The following is an 18,328-nucleotide window of genomic DNA, read 5'->3' on the forward strand; positions in this document are numbered from 1 at the left end:
GAGAGGTGTTACCTCGAAACCGGTCCGGTCCTCGGATGCTTGATTCCGTTCTGGGAAGGACATGGCTTTTGTAGTTCGGACTGGACTGTTCCCATGGGGCAACAGGGTCAGAGCTGATTTGCATATCGCCATTGTCTAACCCAGGGTGGTGTGGAGTGCAAAAAAACGATGGATTTGGGCCCAGATCTTTTGACTGGGGGAGTGTGTGACATTGATCCACATTCAGTCCATCACTTGTTGTTTTTGCAATTGCCGCCCTAAGTGCGCTGGGGATGCCCAGACGTGGGTCCCAGGCACTCCACACCACTTGGAGTCAAGCTAGCCGGGCTGATGAGAGGTGTTACCTCGAAACCGGTCCGGTCCTCGGATGCTTGATTCCGTTCTGGGAAGGACATGGCTTTTGTAGTTCGGACTGGACTGTTCCCATGGGGCAACAGGGTCAGAGCTGATTTGCATATCGCCATTGTCTAACCCAGGGTGGTGTGGAGTGCAAAAAAACGATGGATTTGGGCCCAGATCTTTTGACTGGGGGAGTGTGTGACATTGATCCACATTCAGTCCATCACTTGTTGTTTTTGCAATTGCCGCCCTAAGTGCGCTGGGGATGCCCAGACGTGGGTCCCAGGCACTCCACACCACTTGGAGTCAAGCTAGCCGGGCTGATGAGAGGTGTTACCTCGAAACCGGTCCGGTCCTCGGATGCTTGATTCCGTTCTGGGAAGGACATGGATTTTGTAGTTCGGACTGGACTGTTCCCATGGGGCAACAGGGTCAGAGCTGATTTGCATATCACCATTGTCTAACCCAGGGTGGTGTGGAGTGCAAAAAAACGATGGATTTGGGCCCAGATCTTTTGACTGGGGGAATGTGTGACATTGATCCACATTCAGTCCATCACTTGTTGTTTTTGCAATTGCCGCCCTAAGTGCGCTGGGGATGCCCAGACGTGGGTCCCAGGCACTCCACACCACTTGGAGTCAAGCTAGCCGGGCTGATGAGAGGTGTTACCTCGAAACCGGTCCGGTCCTCGGATGCTTGATTCCGTTCTGGGAAGGACATGGCTTTTGTAGTTCGGACTGGACTGTTCCCATGGGGCAACAGGGTCAGATCTGATTTGCATATCGCCATTGTCTAACCCAGGGTGGTGTGGAGTGCAAAAAAACGATGGATTTGGGCCCAGATCTTTTGACTGGGGGAGTGTGTGACATTGATCCACATTCAGTCCATCACTTGTTGTTTTTGCAATTGCCGCCCTAAGTGCGCTGGGGATGCCCAGACGTGGGTCCCAGGCACTCCACACCACTTGGAGTCAAGCTAGCCGGGCTGATGAGAGGTGTTACCTCGAAACCGGTCCGGTCCTCGGATGCTTGATTCCGTTCTGGGAAGGACATGGCTTTTGTAGTTCGGACTGGACTGTTCCCATGGGGCAACAGGGTCAGAGCTGATTTGCATATCGCCATTGTCTAACCCAGGGTGGTGTGGAGTGCAAAAAAACGATGGATTTGGGCCCAGATCTTTTGACTGGGGGAGTGTGTGACATTGATCCACATTCAGTCCATCACTTGTTGTTTTTGCAATTGCCGCCCTAAGTGCGCTGGGGATGCCCAGACGTGGGTCCCAGGCACTCCACACCACTTGGAGTCAAGCTAGCCGGGCTGATGAGAGGTGTTACCTCGAAACCGGTCCGGTCCTCGGATGCTTGATTCCGTTCTGGGAAGGACATGGCTTTTGTAGTTCGGACTGGACTGTTCCCATGGGGCAACAGGGTCAGAGCTGATTTGCATATCGCCATTGTCTAACCCAGGGTGGTGTGGAGTGCAAAAAAACGATGGATTTGGGCCCAGATCTTTTGACTGGGGGAGTGTGTGACATTGATCCACATTCAGTCCATCACTTGTTGTTTTTGCAATTGCCGCCCTAAGTGCGCTGGGGATGCCCAGACGTGGGTCCCAGGCACTCCACACCACTTGGAGTCAAGCTAGCCGGGCTGATGAGAGGTGTTACCTCGAAACCGGTCCGGTCCTCGGATGCTTGATTCCGTTCTGGGAAGGACATGGCTTTTGTAGTTCGGACTGGACTGTTCCCATGGGGCAACAGGGTCAGAGCTGATTTGCATATCGCCATTGTCTAACCCAGGGTGGTGTGGAGTGCAAAAAAACGATGGATTTGGGCCCAGATCTTTTGACTGGGGGAGTGTGTGACATTGATCCACATTCAGTCCATCACTTGTTGTTTTTGCAATTGCCGCCCTAAGTGCGCTGGGGATGCCCAGACGTGGGTGCCAGGCACTCCACACCACTTGGAGTCAAGCTAGCCGGGCTGATGAGAGGTGTTACCTCGAAACCGGTCCGGTCCTCGGATGCTTGATTCCGTTCTGGGAAGGACATGGCTTTTGTAGTTCGGACTGGACTGTTCCCATGGGGCAACAGGGTCAGAGCTGATTTGCATATCGCCATTGTCTAACCCAGGGTGGTGTGGAGTGCAAAAAAACGATGGATTTGGGCCCAGATCTTTTGACTGGGGGAGTGTGTTACATTGATCCACATTCAGTCCATCACTTGTTGTTTTTGCAATCAGGATATGCAGGGCACACCTCAGCTCCCTTTGTGGGACTGTCTAGATAAATGCACAAGAGCCCAACTGTCAGTCAGCCCAGACAGATAGAGGCAAAGAATGGTTAAGCAAGAAATTGCCTCATTTCTAAAAGCAAAAACAACAGTTGATGGACAGAATGCAGAACAATGTCAGGGAGGACCTGGCTTGGCAGTACGGGCTGGACTGTTCCCATGGGGCACAGGTTCAAGACTGATTTGCATATGGCTGGGTTCAAACTGGATGGCGATGGATTTAGGCCCAGATCTCTGTACTGGGGTGAATGTATGACATTGTTCTGCATTCTGTCATTCAACTGTTGTTATTGCGTTTGTCACGCTGAGTGGGAAGGGTATGCTCAGACATGAGTCCCGTGCTCTCCATGCCACTGGAATCAAGCTATCCTGGCTGATGAGGTCTGAAAGTCCGAAACCGGTCCTAGGATACTTGTTTCCAGTCCAGGGAGGACCTGGCTTGGCAGTTCGGGTTGGACTGTTCCCATGGGGCACAGGGTCAAAACTGATTGGCATATGGCTGGGTTCAAACTGGAATGGCATAGTGAGCATAAAAACAATGGATTTAGGCCCAGATCTCTGTATTGAGGTGAATGTATGTCATTGTTCTGCATTCTGTCCATCAACTGTTGTTTTTGCACTTTCTAAAAGTGGCATTTTCAAACATGCAATTTAAAAATCAACTTTACCAAAATATGTATTTTTAAATTGTGAGTTCAGAGACTCCAAACTCCAAATCGCTATCTGTTCTAAGTGAAAAATAACACTTAAAAGATATTTCAAGGTAATCCACATGTTACCATATGGGAGAGTTAGTCCTTGCAATAGTGAAAAAACGAAATTCATAGTATTTCACCATTGGACATGTAAAATACATCAGCACATGTCCAACCTTTTCATTACAATGCACCCTTACTCATAGGGCTGACTTAGGCCTACCTTGGGGGTGACTTGTAGTAAAAGGGAAAGTTTGGGCCTGGCAAGTCATTGTACTTGCCAAGTCCAAATTGCAGTTCAAAACTGCGCATACAGACACAGCAGTGGAAAGTCTGAGACATATTTGCAGGGCTACACATGTGGGTGGCACAATCAGGGCTGCAGGCCCAGTAGTATTTTTTGATTTACAGTCCATGGCAACACGTGGTGTACTTTACTGGGAACTTACTAGTAAATCAATACTGCCAATCATTGATAAACCAATCACCAATACATTTTACACAGGGAGCGCATGCACTTTAGCACTGGTCAGTAGTGGTAAAGTGCCCAGAGTCTTAAAAACAGCAAAAATGAAGTCAGAAGAATACAGGAGAAAGGGAAAAAGCCTGAGGATAACCCTGCAAAAAGGGCCAGGTCCAACAAGTAGCTATGGGCCAACAAGTCTTTTAGAGATGTATTTCTCCAAAATGTGACGCCTGGGTGTGTGCCCACTTTGTCCTTTAGGAGAGGATCATGTGAAAGAATAGCCCACGTTTTTCTTAATATCTGTTTTAGTCGGTTAGATTTCTGGGTGTATTTAGTGATGAAACATATCGGCTCTTTGGAGTTACTGGTTTATCTTGATATGTGCTTAAATAGTGTTTCTTCCCTATTGACTTAATCAGCACGAGTACCGGCTACTGCCAGCGCTCTATTAGGGTACCCTCTCATTTTCAATCTATTCATCATCTCCGTCTTGGTCTTATAGTACTGCAATTACGCTTAGCTCGAAGAAATTCGCTAAACGTCATACTCCATTTTAAACTTGCTGGATGGCTACTCCACACATGCAAAATTGAGGTTTTCGCTGTCTCTTTTCTAAAGAGTACTGTTACGAGAATTTCTACAGACAGTTTGAGGTCTAAAAAGTCAACAGTCTTTTTGCTGTGGGTCTTGGTAAACTGCAAATACAGATTATTATGATTCAGAGCCATGGCAAACTGTGCTAATTCATCCTCTTCACCATTCCTGATATAAAATAGGTCATCAATATAGCGTAGCCAAATGATAATCTTGTTTTTCCATTGTTCCATATTGGTACCCCAGAGCACCTGCTCCTCCCACCAATCCGTCACCAAATTGGCATAGCTGGGGCAAAGCAGTTGCCCATAACGTACCCTTAATTTGATTGTAGAAATCCTTTTCAAACATAAATACTTTTTCAGACAGATTTTAATCATCTGAAGAAGCATGTAAGTGTGTTCAACAAGTTGAACCAGCCGGCTCTTAGAAAGTATTTACTTGCCTCAAACCCGTCATTATGGCTTAGACTAGTGTAAAGGCTTTCGACATCAAAACAGGCCAAAACAAAAGTGTCTTCCCAGTATAACTTTAGAAGTTTTCTCATAAAATCTTCAGTGTCGCTAACAAATGAGATTAGATTCTGCACAAAATGGTCAACATACATAGATGTTTTTTCTACTAAACTGTTTTTTGAGGATGCTATACGTCGTCCTGGGGTATTGGCCTGATCGTTGTGAATTTCAGGTTGTAGATAGAGTGTGGGTAAATCTGGTGAATCCTTTCTATAGGAACTGCATCTCTTCCCAATTGATGAACTGGTCATTATACTACTCTTTCAGCTGTTCTGCAAACCTAAGCTGTAAATCTGTGTAGTATGCGCTTTCAATCTTTTAATAACATGATCTATTACCTAACTGCATCAGTGCCTCTTTTACATACTTCTCCGTAGACATAAGGACCACGTTACCTCCATTAGTGGAAGGTTTTATAACCAGGTTATCTACTTTCTATAATTTCATTACAGCTTCCCATTGCTCTCTACTTAGGTTGTGTGTCTTGAGTCTCTTGTTACATACTTATAACACTCTGCATCCACTAGATCACAAAACAAATCAATGTTGTCTTTAAGTAGTTGAGGTATATATTGGGATGGTCATTTGAAATCAGTCTCTACAGTCAAATCCTTATGTATCCCATGTTCTTTACTCAAATTCCCAACTTGCATGAGATCAAAGGGATCGGTAACATTTAGGTACATTTACATCAATTGGATTACTCAGATCATATAACACACTAATGCCCACATGCATCAAACTCCCGTTTTGCGTTTCCAAATTTGCGAATTTTACCGAATCGCAAATATGGATTCGCAAAACGGGATGCATCATGGAAAGTGCAAAATATTTCCGATTCGGTAAAATTCGCAATTTTTACCGACTCGCAAATATTTTGTGACTTCAAAATTGCGAATTCGCAATTCCCATTGATTCCTATGGGCCAAAAGGCCTATAGGAATCAATGGAAATTGCGAATGGCACTTAGAAAATTTCATGGGTGAAGGGGGGGGTCCAAAGGACCCCCCCCTGCACCCCCGAAATGTAATTTGAAATGGATGTTTCACACACACATGTCCTAAGGACATGTGTGTCTGTAACATGACATTGTTTAAAATGTAAATTAGTACATTTTAAAAATTTTTCGCAATTTACCACGAGGGTCAACCTTGTGGTAATTTGCACTTCCAAACCTTGTTCTCGCAATTTCATTTCTGAATGATGCATTGCATTTAAGGAATCGCAAATTTGCGATTCCTTAAATGCATTCGCATTCTGGAAAGTCGCAAAATCAGCGAATTCCATTCAGAAATGATGATGCATCTGAAAAAGCACTTTTGCATTCGCAAACTGCCGATTTTAAGGAATCGCACCGTTTGCGAATGCAAAAGTGCTTGATGCATGTGGGCATTCGCATTTCAATATCATCAATGACCAGGTTGGAACGTTTATAGGTCCACCCCTCTTGTGGGTATGATGTTCTATCTTTTGTTTATAGCGTATACTTTGTGTAGTTTTAACTTTCACACAAATTTAAACTGGTCCACTTGCATTTCAGCATAGTTATCAGAAATATCAGGGCAGAAAGAAAGACCCAGTCTCAAGACATCCCCCTCAGTATCAGTCAATTGATGTGGAGAAAGATTTAATACCATCAGTTGGCTTGCTGGTTGACTGCCATCCATTATTGCTTCCTGCGTCCTCACCCATATATATATTTTTTTTAACCATAAGTAATATATACAATTGTTGAGCAGACCTAAAGAATATACATTTTTAAACAAAGTAGTATACATTTTTGTATAAACAAATGCCCATATTTAAATACATAAATATTATCAGAATATACATATTTACATGCACATGCATAGGATGTACATTTGTGATTGCGTGTGGTGGTCATGTAGGAAAGAACCATCTCTTAAGTAGTCTTCTGAAGATTAGATAGTTATCTGTGGTTCTTATGTTTGTGGTTAATGAATTACATCGTTTGGCTGCTGGAACAGTGAAAGTTGTGCCACCCATGCTTTTTTCTGGTATGCTGGGATTTTGAGGCAAGGTGCCAATCTTGGGCATACGTTCCTTTGTTCTATGTATTTGGTGATTTTATTCCTGATAAAATGTGGTCCCATTTCATGTATTGCTTAGTGGGTGATGCAAAGCAGCTTGAATGTGGATCTTCTGGCAACCAGTAACCAATGTAGGGCCCTCAAGGCAGGGGAGATGTGGTCTTGTGGTTTTACATGTAGGAGTAGTCTAGCAGCAGAGTTCTGAACTCCTAGTATTTTTTTTATAGTTAATAAAGATGATCCATGGTAGTGGCCATTGGCATAATCAAGTTTAGACAATAAAAGAGAGATAGTAGCCTGGACCTTGTGTGGTAATCCCCGGTGTGGGAAGATGCTTCACAGAGCTTTCATGATAATGAAGCTTGATCTTACTAACTTGTCCACTTGGGCATTCATTGATAATTTAGAGTCCATGGTAATAACAAGGTTTCTTACTTCCATAGATACTTTAGGAGGTGGACCCAGATCGCCAGGCTCGGCTCAGAGTGAGTCATAACTGTTCCAGTCGCCACATGTGAGTGTTTTAGTTTCAATTTGAGGTGGCTCCATATCATCCACTGATCAACAGCTCTGAGGCAACTGAACATTTTTGAGTTTTCTATGCCTTTGGGGCGTTCCAGTTTAAGAAGTATATTGTGTGTCATCTGCATAGTTATAGCGTGAGAGCTGAAATTCATTGATCATTGCCAGTAATGTCTTCAGGTAGATGTTGAAAAGCATGGGTGAGATGATACAGCCTTGAGGGACCCTACTTTTGTGAAGTATGGTGTGGCTGAGACACGGGGAGTATGGATGAAATTTGTCCTGTATTGAAGGTAGGATGTGATCAGTCGAGAGCAGTCCCCTCAATGCTGGCTTCGTAGAGTCTTCAGATTAGAGTGCCATGGTCATCTGTGTCGAAGGCAGTTGACAGGTCAAAGAGACTAGTGCAGCATCCCTGTTCCTGTCTACTGTGTTTATAAGGTCATCCCATATAGCGACGAGGGCAGATTCTCTGCCTCTTGCTGGACAGAATCCGGTTTGGAAGTTGGGAAGTATTGAGTTATATTCAATGATTTGTGACATCTGGGCAAATGCTGCTCTTTCTATCAGTTTGCCCAGAAAAGGTCCATTTGTAATCGGCCTGTAGTTGTGTGGGTCATGTAGGTTCCAGTTTGATTTCTTTATTAACTGGTGTATGTATGTCTTTTTTAAGTCTTCTGGAAAGATTCCTATAGCTGATAAATTATTGATGATTTTTCTTACTGGTGTGGCAGTAGAGGTAGTTAAATTAATGTTCATGAAGACTTGTGGTGGACAAGGGTCAAAAGAGCAGGAGGCTGGCCTGCTTGCTTTGTCCAAATCCATTAATCCACTTTGTTATAGTTGTTTTAAGGAATGCAGAGTCTGGGATAGCCTACTATTGGAGGGGATTGTTGGAAATGGGTTGGTTCTGGGGCTTTTCCTTTGTTTTAAATAGAAATCCAACATGTCTGCTTTGGTTGTGTAATGATTTGCCAGTTGTTAGTACATTTTCGAGTCTTGGGATGAGTTCTTTCTGTGCAATTTGGGCAAGTCATATTTACATTCTCCAACTCTTCCTTCCTGGAGATCTGTGTCGGCGTCTTGGAAATTATTTGTTACAGCCAAACGTTGGTAATCATGAAGGTGTAAACCGTCCTTTCCCTGATCTAGCCAGTAAGTCATTGAGTGTCTGCAGAGGATGATATGTGCTCCTTCTTGCCTGGGATGCATTTGGCACTTCTTCAGATGCATTTGACACTTCTTCAGATGAGGCCTGGCCTAGCAGATCAGGGTGACTAATGCTTTTTGAGTGTGGCCAGGAATGATTTACATATAACCAGTCCCAGTCGGTACCTGCACAGATGAGCTATACAATGATAGAATTAATATTACCCATAGCAATTATCTATAGAGAAGATTTCAGGAATTCCACCCTAAATTTTTGTGCTGTCTACATGTAACACCAAACTATCATAGAGGTGAAGCTTATGAAGCTCAGGTAGTGCATGTCTCAGTTGTCATCTTATCCACAGCGAGTTACTCTCAGCCCGAAGTGCTGTGTGAGATGAGCGCGCCATGTGATCTGCTGCAGACCTCTCTGATTCCCGGCTGCGCTGCTCCACGACGCTCAACGCTCAACGCTTACGCTGACCTACATGACCACGTCACCGGCTTTCTCGGACCGGATCAGGTTGTACAGTGAGAATGGCGGAGGAGAGTGGAAGGCTTCCAAAAAAAATACCCCAAACGCCGTGATTTTCAAGGAGGTACCGCGCAGGGTGCAAAGAACCAGTTGTACACAGAGCGGGAGGGGGCATGAAGCCCTGAACGCTGCTTTAGTAATAGCAGTCGACCAGGGTGCAGCAAGCAGCTCACAGCCAAGGAACAGAGGTGAGTGTAATTACGGAGTGGGAGGATTAAGGAAATACCGCCAACTAAATTTTGTGGGGGTATAAAAGGAGACGACAGAGTTCTGATACTAAGGTCTTACCATTGAATAGGGCATTGAAGGTGATGGCCCTTGGGAGAACAAGAGCCCGGAAGGGCATTCTAAAAAAGAAGAAACTAAACCCAGATCTTAGTGTGTCAGATGGAGAAGCTATGGACTTGGAAGAAAGGAGCAAAGAATTGGCCAAGGGGGGTATAAAAGGTATGCATGGCAAGATACCAGCACGTAAAAAAGCCCACCTGAAGTAGCAATATCCCCGCATACCACACCGCAACAGGCCTGCCCAAGGAGGGAAAAGGGCAGTCCCTCTGCTACTAAATCAATTAAATACTTTGTGGGGAAATTTTATAAAGGAAAGTGCTTGAAGGATGGGGAACCAAGTGTGGATATAAATCTCCCAACCTCAGCAAATATGGTAGACTTAACTTCAGTCAATACAGATTTTACAGGACAAGATTCACAGGTCCTGTTCGACCTTAACCTCTCTGGAGCATCGCTGGATCCAAGACGGTCCTCATCCCCAAGATTTTCCTCAAGACTTTATGCCTCGCCAAATGCCTCGCCATGTGTCCATGAGATAGGAAGGGAGGCGGAGGAACGGGGGATAGAGGCAGAGGAGTATTCAAGCAATAATCACTCTTCAAAAGAACATTGGGATGAGAGGGAGAAGGACGGAGTGGAAACCTATCAGGATAAAATAACTGATTCCACCAGACCATCTCTGTCCAATTTAGATGTCACAGGGTCTTCTAGTGCTTCAATGTTGGAAGCGATGATGATACTGCAAAATACTTGGTTTACTAGAGGTAGCAGTATTAAATAATGAAGCCCTAATAGCTCAAGAGGCCCAGTTTAATACTATGATAGGGGAGTTAAAACAAATCAAAGATCTAATGCCTTCTATGGTTAGACCGGTTGCAAGAGACCTGGCTGTGTGACGATACCCAAGTAAGGGTAGGGTATGTTCAGCAGACAAAAGTAGCGGTAAGAAGACGCTTTGGTAGACCATCAGGAGGGTAAGCGACATTGGTATCGACCAAAATCGCCAAGAAAGTGGTTCTGTTGAAGGTAAAATGTAAATGGGTGATAGGATGCAGTGTTATTGTTGAACCCAGACCCTCGGTTTGATGGTATTATTATCGTAAATGTGTACATTCAGAAGGGGGAAGAGAGGCTGTACAAAGATGACATGGAAAAATGTAATGAAGATTTGTCAACTATGACTGAGCACTACCCAAGAGATGTAGCGCTAGTGCTGGGTGATTTTAATCATAAGTTAAACCCTGTGAGGACTGACGATTGGTGTCAAGATCTATTGCACTTCTACAAAATTAGGAATGCAATAATTCCAAGGGTGGTAATGTCAAAACAGGACTCGACTTAAGGTCAAATGTTGGGGGCCTTGGGGTTGAATTGTGCAAATGGTAGATTTGATGTAGATAGACCAGCAAAGCGAACCTTTAAGACTGGCCAGCAACTATGCCCAATTGATTATGTTTATATACAAGGCTGACATTTTGAGCTGATCAAACAATTTGAGGTGCTATGTGAAGATGGTAGTGATCACTTCCCGTTGAGGTTTGAAATGTGTGAGCTAAAGAAAAAAGAAAGGGATACAGTGTTGTTGGTCCAAGTTGATTACCCCAGACGACTAACAACTCGGATTACGGAGGAATATTTGGAAAAATTAGTAGCTGTTCAACAGACGTTGCTGGTAGAAGATATCCTGAGGGTAGATGAAAGCGCCTGGTTTGAGAACCCAATCAGTGTATTAGTGGATTTTGTGAAGGTAAAAATTAAAGAAGGAAACTCCAGATGTGAGAGGGAAAACTCAGTATATAAGAAAGGGAGGAATGTAGGAAGGCCAAAACCTTTATTAGGCAACAGGAAAGAGGATTAATGGTAAAATACAATGTAGAACTGTTGTATAATCTCCAGAAGCAAAGGAGACTGTATAAAATGTTAGTGAGGAATAAAAAACGATGTTATAAAGAGAGTTGCTGGGATAAATTGCTGACTGCAATAGAGTCTAAGGATCTGAAAGGGTTTTGGAGGTTGGTACATGAAAGTTCAAGTAAAGTAAGGGGAGTTTTGAAATGTGTGATCCCTGAAAATGAATGGGCGATATACTTGGGGGAAATCTATGGGGACTGGAAAGAAATTGAAGATCGAAATTCAATACTATGGTCTGGTGTTAGTAAAGAAATGGAGGATAATTTTTCTGTTGCTAATGTCAAAAAATTATATCTAATCTAAATTTGACTCGTGCAGCTGGCCCAAACAATCTCCCTGCAGTGGTGATAAAAAAGAGGTCGGAGTGGTGGGCTCTTTTCTTTTCAGAAATGTTCCAGGGGATACTTACCTCAGGCCAAATTTCAGAAAACTGGAGAGGCGCAATTATAAGGCCTATACATAAAAAAAGTGACCTTTATTCCCCAAAAAATTATAGATTAATTAATTTATTGGATAGAGGCGAAAAAGTTTTTGTCAAATTGATTCTGGAAAGACGAAAGGAATGGTCAGAGAAGTATCAGGTTGTACCTCCAGAACAGAGGGGGTTTAAGGAGGGCCATTCAACGGTCGACCACGGTTTCGCACTTTGGTCCATTGTGGGGAAGTCCATGGAGCAGAATGGTAGGTTGTGCTGTTGCTTCGTGGACTTCCGTGCGGCTTTTGATTTGGTGGACCGTGGGAAGTTGTGGGAGACATTGAATGGTTACGATATCCCTAGTGATCTGTTGAGCATAATACAACTCTTGCACTCTGCAAACTGGGCACAGATTATTTTAGACACAGATGGGAGTATCTTTAGAAAAATTCAAATTGGGAATGGGCTGAGACAAGGGTGTGTCTTGGCCCCCCAACTTTTTTCACTTTTTATAGCAGACTTACCCTCAATTTTAGATGGAGCAAGGGGGGCAAGTCCTAAGATAAATGGGAAACATATAGCATGTCTGTTATACGCTGATGATTTGGTGATTTTCGACCAAACAGAGATCGGGTTACAGAAAAAGTTGTAAGTACTGTAGTTATAACAAGTTAGTAGTAAACATGGATAAAACAAAGATTTTACGTTTTGGCGAAGGGAAATAAGGTATAGCTGGTTTTTAGATTCGGTGAAGCCGAAAACAGTAGACGAATATAGGTATCTGGGCATGTGGTTTCAGAAAAATCTGAAATGGACCACTCACCTTGACGCATTAAAAATAAGATCAGCTGCATCAATAAACGGCCTAAAGAAATTTAACGGAATCTACAGAGAAAAATTTGAAAGGCCGGTTTTAAAGGCATATTTAGCTATGGTCCCTCCGCAATGCTTATATGGGGCCAAGGTATTGTTTTAGGGCGGTAAACATAGTTAGGACGCCGAGGAGGGAAAAGTTTTGAAAAATCTATTTTCACTTCCTAAATGCTCAATGGTGCAAGCTGTTAGATTAGAAACAGGTGTAACCTCATGGAAGATAACAGTTTGTACGGCCTTAGTTAGATTCTGGCAGCGCCTGGGATTTGAAGAAGATCATAAAGTCTCGCAATGGTGTAGGAGGGAAGCCATGATGAGTGAACTATCATGGGCTAAAGGGGTAAGAAATTCCTTTAGGCTAGTTGGTAAATTGCTGAGACTGGAGGTAAGCCCAGTGACCCTACAAATGGAAATTGCGATGAGGGCTCTAAGGGAAGTTGGAAATGAAGTATGCTGAGCCGAGGATCAAGATTATATGGCGACGAAAAAGTCGGTACAGTTTTTGACCCAATCCTGGCAAAAAGATGTACATTTTCCTTACATCGATAGACTACCAAATAGAAGGCTGAGAAGAGAAGTCCTAAGGTTAAGAATTGGATTGAATCCTTGCTATTGTAACACAAGAGTAATAAAAGAGACGATAGATAGCATTGGGACTTGTAAATGTATATTGGGAACTTCATGTGATATGATGCGTATTTTATTGGACTGTCCAAAGTTTTTAGAACCACGGAAAGAGATTTTACGCCCCATTTCTCAAAAATACAGTATATACAATAGACTTTCTGCAAGTGCTCTCCTAACCGAAATGAGGAGTTTAGATATTGCTTGTGCCTTGGGGAGATTTATGCAAAAAGTTATACAAAATTTGAAATGGGAGTAGTCTATGTCGCGCGTGATCTATTTTAACGAGATATAAGTTATACATTGTTTTAAAACTTTTATGGAAAACTTATTGTTTTTATGATGTTTTTATCTGTTTAAGGACAATGGGCCAAATAAACTTACATTTTGAACTGAACTGAACACAGAAACCCTCGGCTTCTACAAGCAGTTCTACACTAATTGCCACTTTTTGGGGGTCAGTGAAGCATTCGGTGCTACATGACATTTATTTTAGAGTATATGGAAAATATTTAAATCAACAATGTCATAACTGGCCAAGATCCTACAGGCACATTGGCCGGCACTTCAACTGTTGACAAAGGGACAGGAAGTTGGATGTTACTGTTTTGGCCACCCAAATTTCAGATTACTATTTTTGGGATAGTTTATTTCAGATTATCATTAACATTTATTTATTTTTGATAGATACTTATAACTGCATAGTCCTTACCGTTTGGACTGGATCTGTAAAATAATTCAGCATAGCCCCTGTGCACGGTAATTGGTTCTGTGCTTCTCTGGGTTGACCCTCATCATCCCCGGAAGTGGAGCCTGGAGTCCCATAAATTGCCACCAAAGCGCACTAACATAAGTGCTATTCTTTCTGAGGCTTCGTATATGGATCCGGAGCTAGCTCCCAACTTCTTTTCAGTTGATGAGCTATTTGTACCAAAAATATTTTCTTGTGTGCTGGGTAACAGGTTACCTTCTGAAATTACTGGGACTGTCACAAGCAGATTTCTGTGACCGATCCCCATGAGTTATTGCTCTGGTGTTTGGCCCACAACTCCAAGTCATGCAAAGAGTGTGCTTTTTTCCACCCAAAGGCAATACAAGATCCTTTCCCTCTCTCTGGGCCACTCCTCTGACAAGTCTTCATCATGGTACAAGTCTTCGAGTGGTTCAAACTCCTAAAAGAAACACAAGATGACCCAGTGGTACTTATCCCTGTCTCTTCACTCTCGCTGAGAAGTTGCAAGGATGTTAAGGTGTCTCAGATCCTGCTCCTGGTCTCCTATCATGGAGTCAATATCACAGCTGATCACGATACACACTACACTTTGGGCAGTCAGCAAGGCTGCAATAGATAGAGGCTTTCGGGGATGCCATGATGTGCATCTTTGGCACACTACAAGATCCCTCAGGTGTGCCATCTGGCCCCAGGGATCCAAAGAGCCCTCTATTTGGGTTACCACCAACAGATCCATGCTTGGTTATACTGGTCACTCCTGAACCCACTTCGGGTTAAGCTCTGACTTTGGATTGAGCTCAATGTCTGGCACCAAAATCCATGCCAGTTCCTACCATGCTGATGCTAACCCTGAAGCCAACCCTGTTGTCCTGTGCAACTCCAAGCTGAATATCTTTTTAGCTCAACCATGGGTGTATCATGGAACAGTCTTGATGCAACTGGCCACTGTTCACTCTGACTCAAATAAAACAGCACCTTTGCCTTGGATATGGAGTATGACCAAGCCAGTGAGCCCTTGACGTCAATGACTGATGAGGGTGAATTTCCTCCACAATGTGATGCAACAATTTCTCTTTGGACCTATAAGAGGCCAGTGAACACAACACTTCCCCTGACTTGAGGCTGGCTTCTCCCCCTGGTCACTCAACAGAAGAGACAGACTCATATGCTGTTGTCTTTAGTTGGGTGCTGTATGTTGAGTTTATTTTTATTTATTTATTTTATGGAGTTTGTAAAGCGCGCAGCTACCCCCGAAGGGGTGTCCCGGCGCTAAAAACCAGGGGTTACTGAGTGGAAACAGGAAGAGAAGAAAAAGGACGGTGCAAGAAGTTAGAGTCCGGAAAAGAGCCAAGTTTTGAGCTTGGCTCGGAAGACGGTTTCAGAGGGGCAGAACCTTAGTTCAAGAGGAAGGGAGTTCCAAAGTCTGGCAGCAATGACACCGAAACCTCTGCCACCGGTTCTGGAAAGTCTGAAGCGGGGCGAGATGAGGAGGCGGAGGTCATTGGATCTCAGGGATCTGGTGGAGCGGGATATCGAGACCCGATTTTTCAGGTAAGTGGGACCAGAGTTGTTGACGGCTCGATAGGTAAGGGTGAGTACCTTAAACTGGATGCGGCTGGCCACAGGGAGCCAGTGGAGTTGCCTTCGATATGCAGAAACAGATTGGCGGTAAGGGATAAAATCAATGTCATCACTGAGTTTTGCAGCCTAGACCGACCTCGTACAAACACTGGCTGGAATTCAACAATGCCCTGGCTGACACTGTCATTGGCTCGTGTGCTAAACCTTATTAATTCCCACCTGCAAACAGACAGCTAGCATGACACCACAGATTAGCTCCAGATGATTGTGCCTTTTTGACTCTAGACCATCCTCCGAAGAGCCTGGTGGATGAGGCTTCCACTAGCAGTATCAATCCAAACTCATTCCCCATAAGCCACCCTTCCCAGATAGTGAGTTTAAGAGAATTGATACATTTGAGAAACAAGTATTCTCTCAGCTAGCCTCGCCATTAGGTCAGTCTGTGCCATCTGTTTGCTGAGTAGGTAACTCCTTCCATTATGGGACATAATCACAGGGATGTTGTTAGCAGTCCCAGAGGAATACGACACCAACCTGGTGCAGGCCATTCAGATTGGCCAGGGTGTGGCCAGATATGTCATACAGTCAGACCTGGACAATACCAACTGTTTACCTAGAGCATTGAGGACTAGTGTGGTGCTCCACCTGCATGCATGGATGAGTTCCACCGTCGTCTCTCGTAATATTCAGGCGTCACTCATAGATATGCCTTTTGACAGATCTCCCCTGTTTGTTGAGAACGCAATTTCCCCATAGAGTGCTTTAAAGAACGTAGAGCCACATTGCGCTCCGTCGGCTCCCACACCTGCAAGGCAGAATCCCCAATGATTTTGCCCCTGTTGTGGAATTCCCACAGGTTTCTCCTACAGGCAATGCCAAGTCTCACCACGCCAACAACAGGCACACCATATTTTCAGGGACATGGTAGGGGATCCGATTCAGAAAAGGGGACATGGTAGGGAATCCAGCGGACGACATCAAGGCCTTCAGGAACATTGAACATCCCAGTCTCCCAGATGTGAATTTTGCGAGTGCCACCCCAGAGCTCCCGGGGTTGGTTTCCTACCCAACTGGCACAAGGTTTAAGTTCAGTGCTTCATCATAGAATGAGGAAAACCAGTTGGACCCCAGACCTTACACAAACCCACCTAGCAATCTTGGGCAGGCAGAGTTTTCAGATTACTGTCAGTCCTGTTCAAGTTTCAGGGAAACAGTGGCAATCCCAAAAGTGTTTAGTTTGTGAACAACACATTCAAAGATAACACTAAGAAACGGACATGTAAGTTAAAATGTTTTTTTTTTAATTCCTCAGTCTATATCATAAAATAGGAATAGTAACGACATAGAATATCAATGCAAGAGCAGTTAGACATGTTATGATCAGTAAAAACAAAAACATTCCTAGAATTGTAGTGAGCTGTTCCTAACATCCTAACACTATTTCTAGCACAATGCTAAATTTTAGCTAGAGCATTAAATAGCAAATTTACCTTTTGAGTTTCTCAAGATGCACTGCACATCATACCTTTGAACAGTTAGATCAGCTGTTCCGTATCAAAGCTCAGGGAGAGAGTGAGAATGGGTGCGTTCCGCCAAAGCCAGATATCAGCTCTTTGCCTTAGAGTGTCTCGATCCTCAGTCGGGGCGACCTCTGGTGATAATTCTAATGCGAACACCTCTAATCTACTGTCAAATCCCGGGGTTTAAATAGGGTTTGATCACTGATTCTATCCCATCTTTTCAAAATACAACAGAGCTTGGAGCCACTGTGTCCCTTACCAGACTAATTTAACTTGGCAAAAAAAACATCAGATCTATCTACAAGTATAAATCCAAGTAAGGTGTCATGTTGTTAATGACAAAAGTGACAAAACATGCTAGCTTGGACAATGAGCAGCCATGATGAACTCAGCATTTTTCAAGTGCTGTTAGTAACTTCACACTTTCTATTACACATAACAAACTGAAGGCAGGGCAGGAAACAGAAATAGGCTAATGAAAATAGTGAAAAACATCCCTATAATTTGCTGTTACCCATATATAATTCTATGTGTTATCCCTGTCATTTTAGCAAATGATTTCACCTGTTTTATGATGTTTCTAGATCCTTGCCATATAGAGATAAGTATGGTTGGTCAAATGTACCAAACGTCTGCCTCCCTACATTCGGAGTAAATTTAAGATTTTTGGTAAATTAACCACATGTTTTCGGATTACTTCTGGAAAGCTGTGGCTGTCAGTTTTCTAGCAGTACGCTTAAAATGTACACTTGTGAAAATATATTGATGCTTGTTTTCACTTACTTTCTAGAGCATATGCATTACCAATCTCAAACACCCACTCCCAAGTACTAGGAGATTTGCACACTTATATGCGAGTAAATTCACTATTTGCAAATACAAATTTTACACTCGTCTTTGAGCACGGGCCCACTGGGTTCATAGATTGAAGAATCAATAAATTATTAAACTGTTGTTACAAGTTTTTTTCCTTTATTCCTGTATTTTTCAAATGAGTGAAATAGGCTAACGAAGGCTGATGAGAGAAAGTTCTAATAATCAATATGTCATCCTGCGTAATACCACTTCAGTATTGTTATCAGCTATCCTATTAACAGTTTTTATTATAAATACTCATGCTTGCTTTTACATTTGGATGTCTCTGGCACATGTTCGCTGTTTACCTACTGGATAATTTTCCTTCTTAATGATGCTGGTGCAAAAAAACAAAATTAAAACAACTTTATGCA

General features: G+C 43.4%; 1 protein-coding gene across 1 annotated transcript in view; it reads left to right on the top strand.

The window, feature by feature from the left end:
* Positions 1–18,328, top strand: part of LOC147690175 (cholesterol 24-hydroxylase-like) — a 471,985-nt gene that overhangs the window by 238,812 nt on the left and 214,845 nt on the right. The gene's annotated exons all lie outside the window — the stretch shown is intronic.

Source organism: Lissotriton vulgaris, chromosome 9 (assembly GCF_964263255.1).
Source record: "Lissotriton vulgaris chromosome 9, aLisVul1.2, whole genome shotgun sequence".
Taxonomy (NCBI): domain Eukaryota; kingdom Metazoa; phylum Chordata; class Amphibia; order Caudata; family Salamandridae; genus Lissotriton; species Lissotriton vulgaris.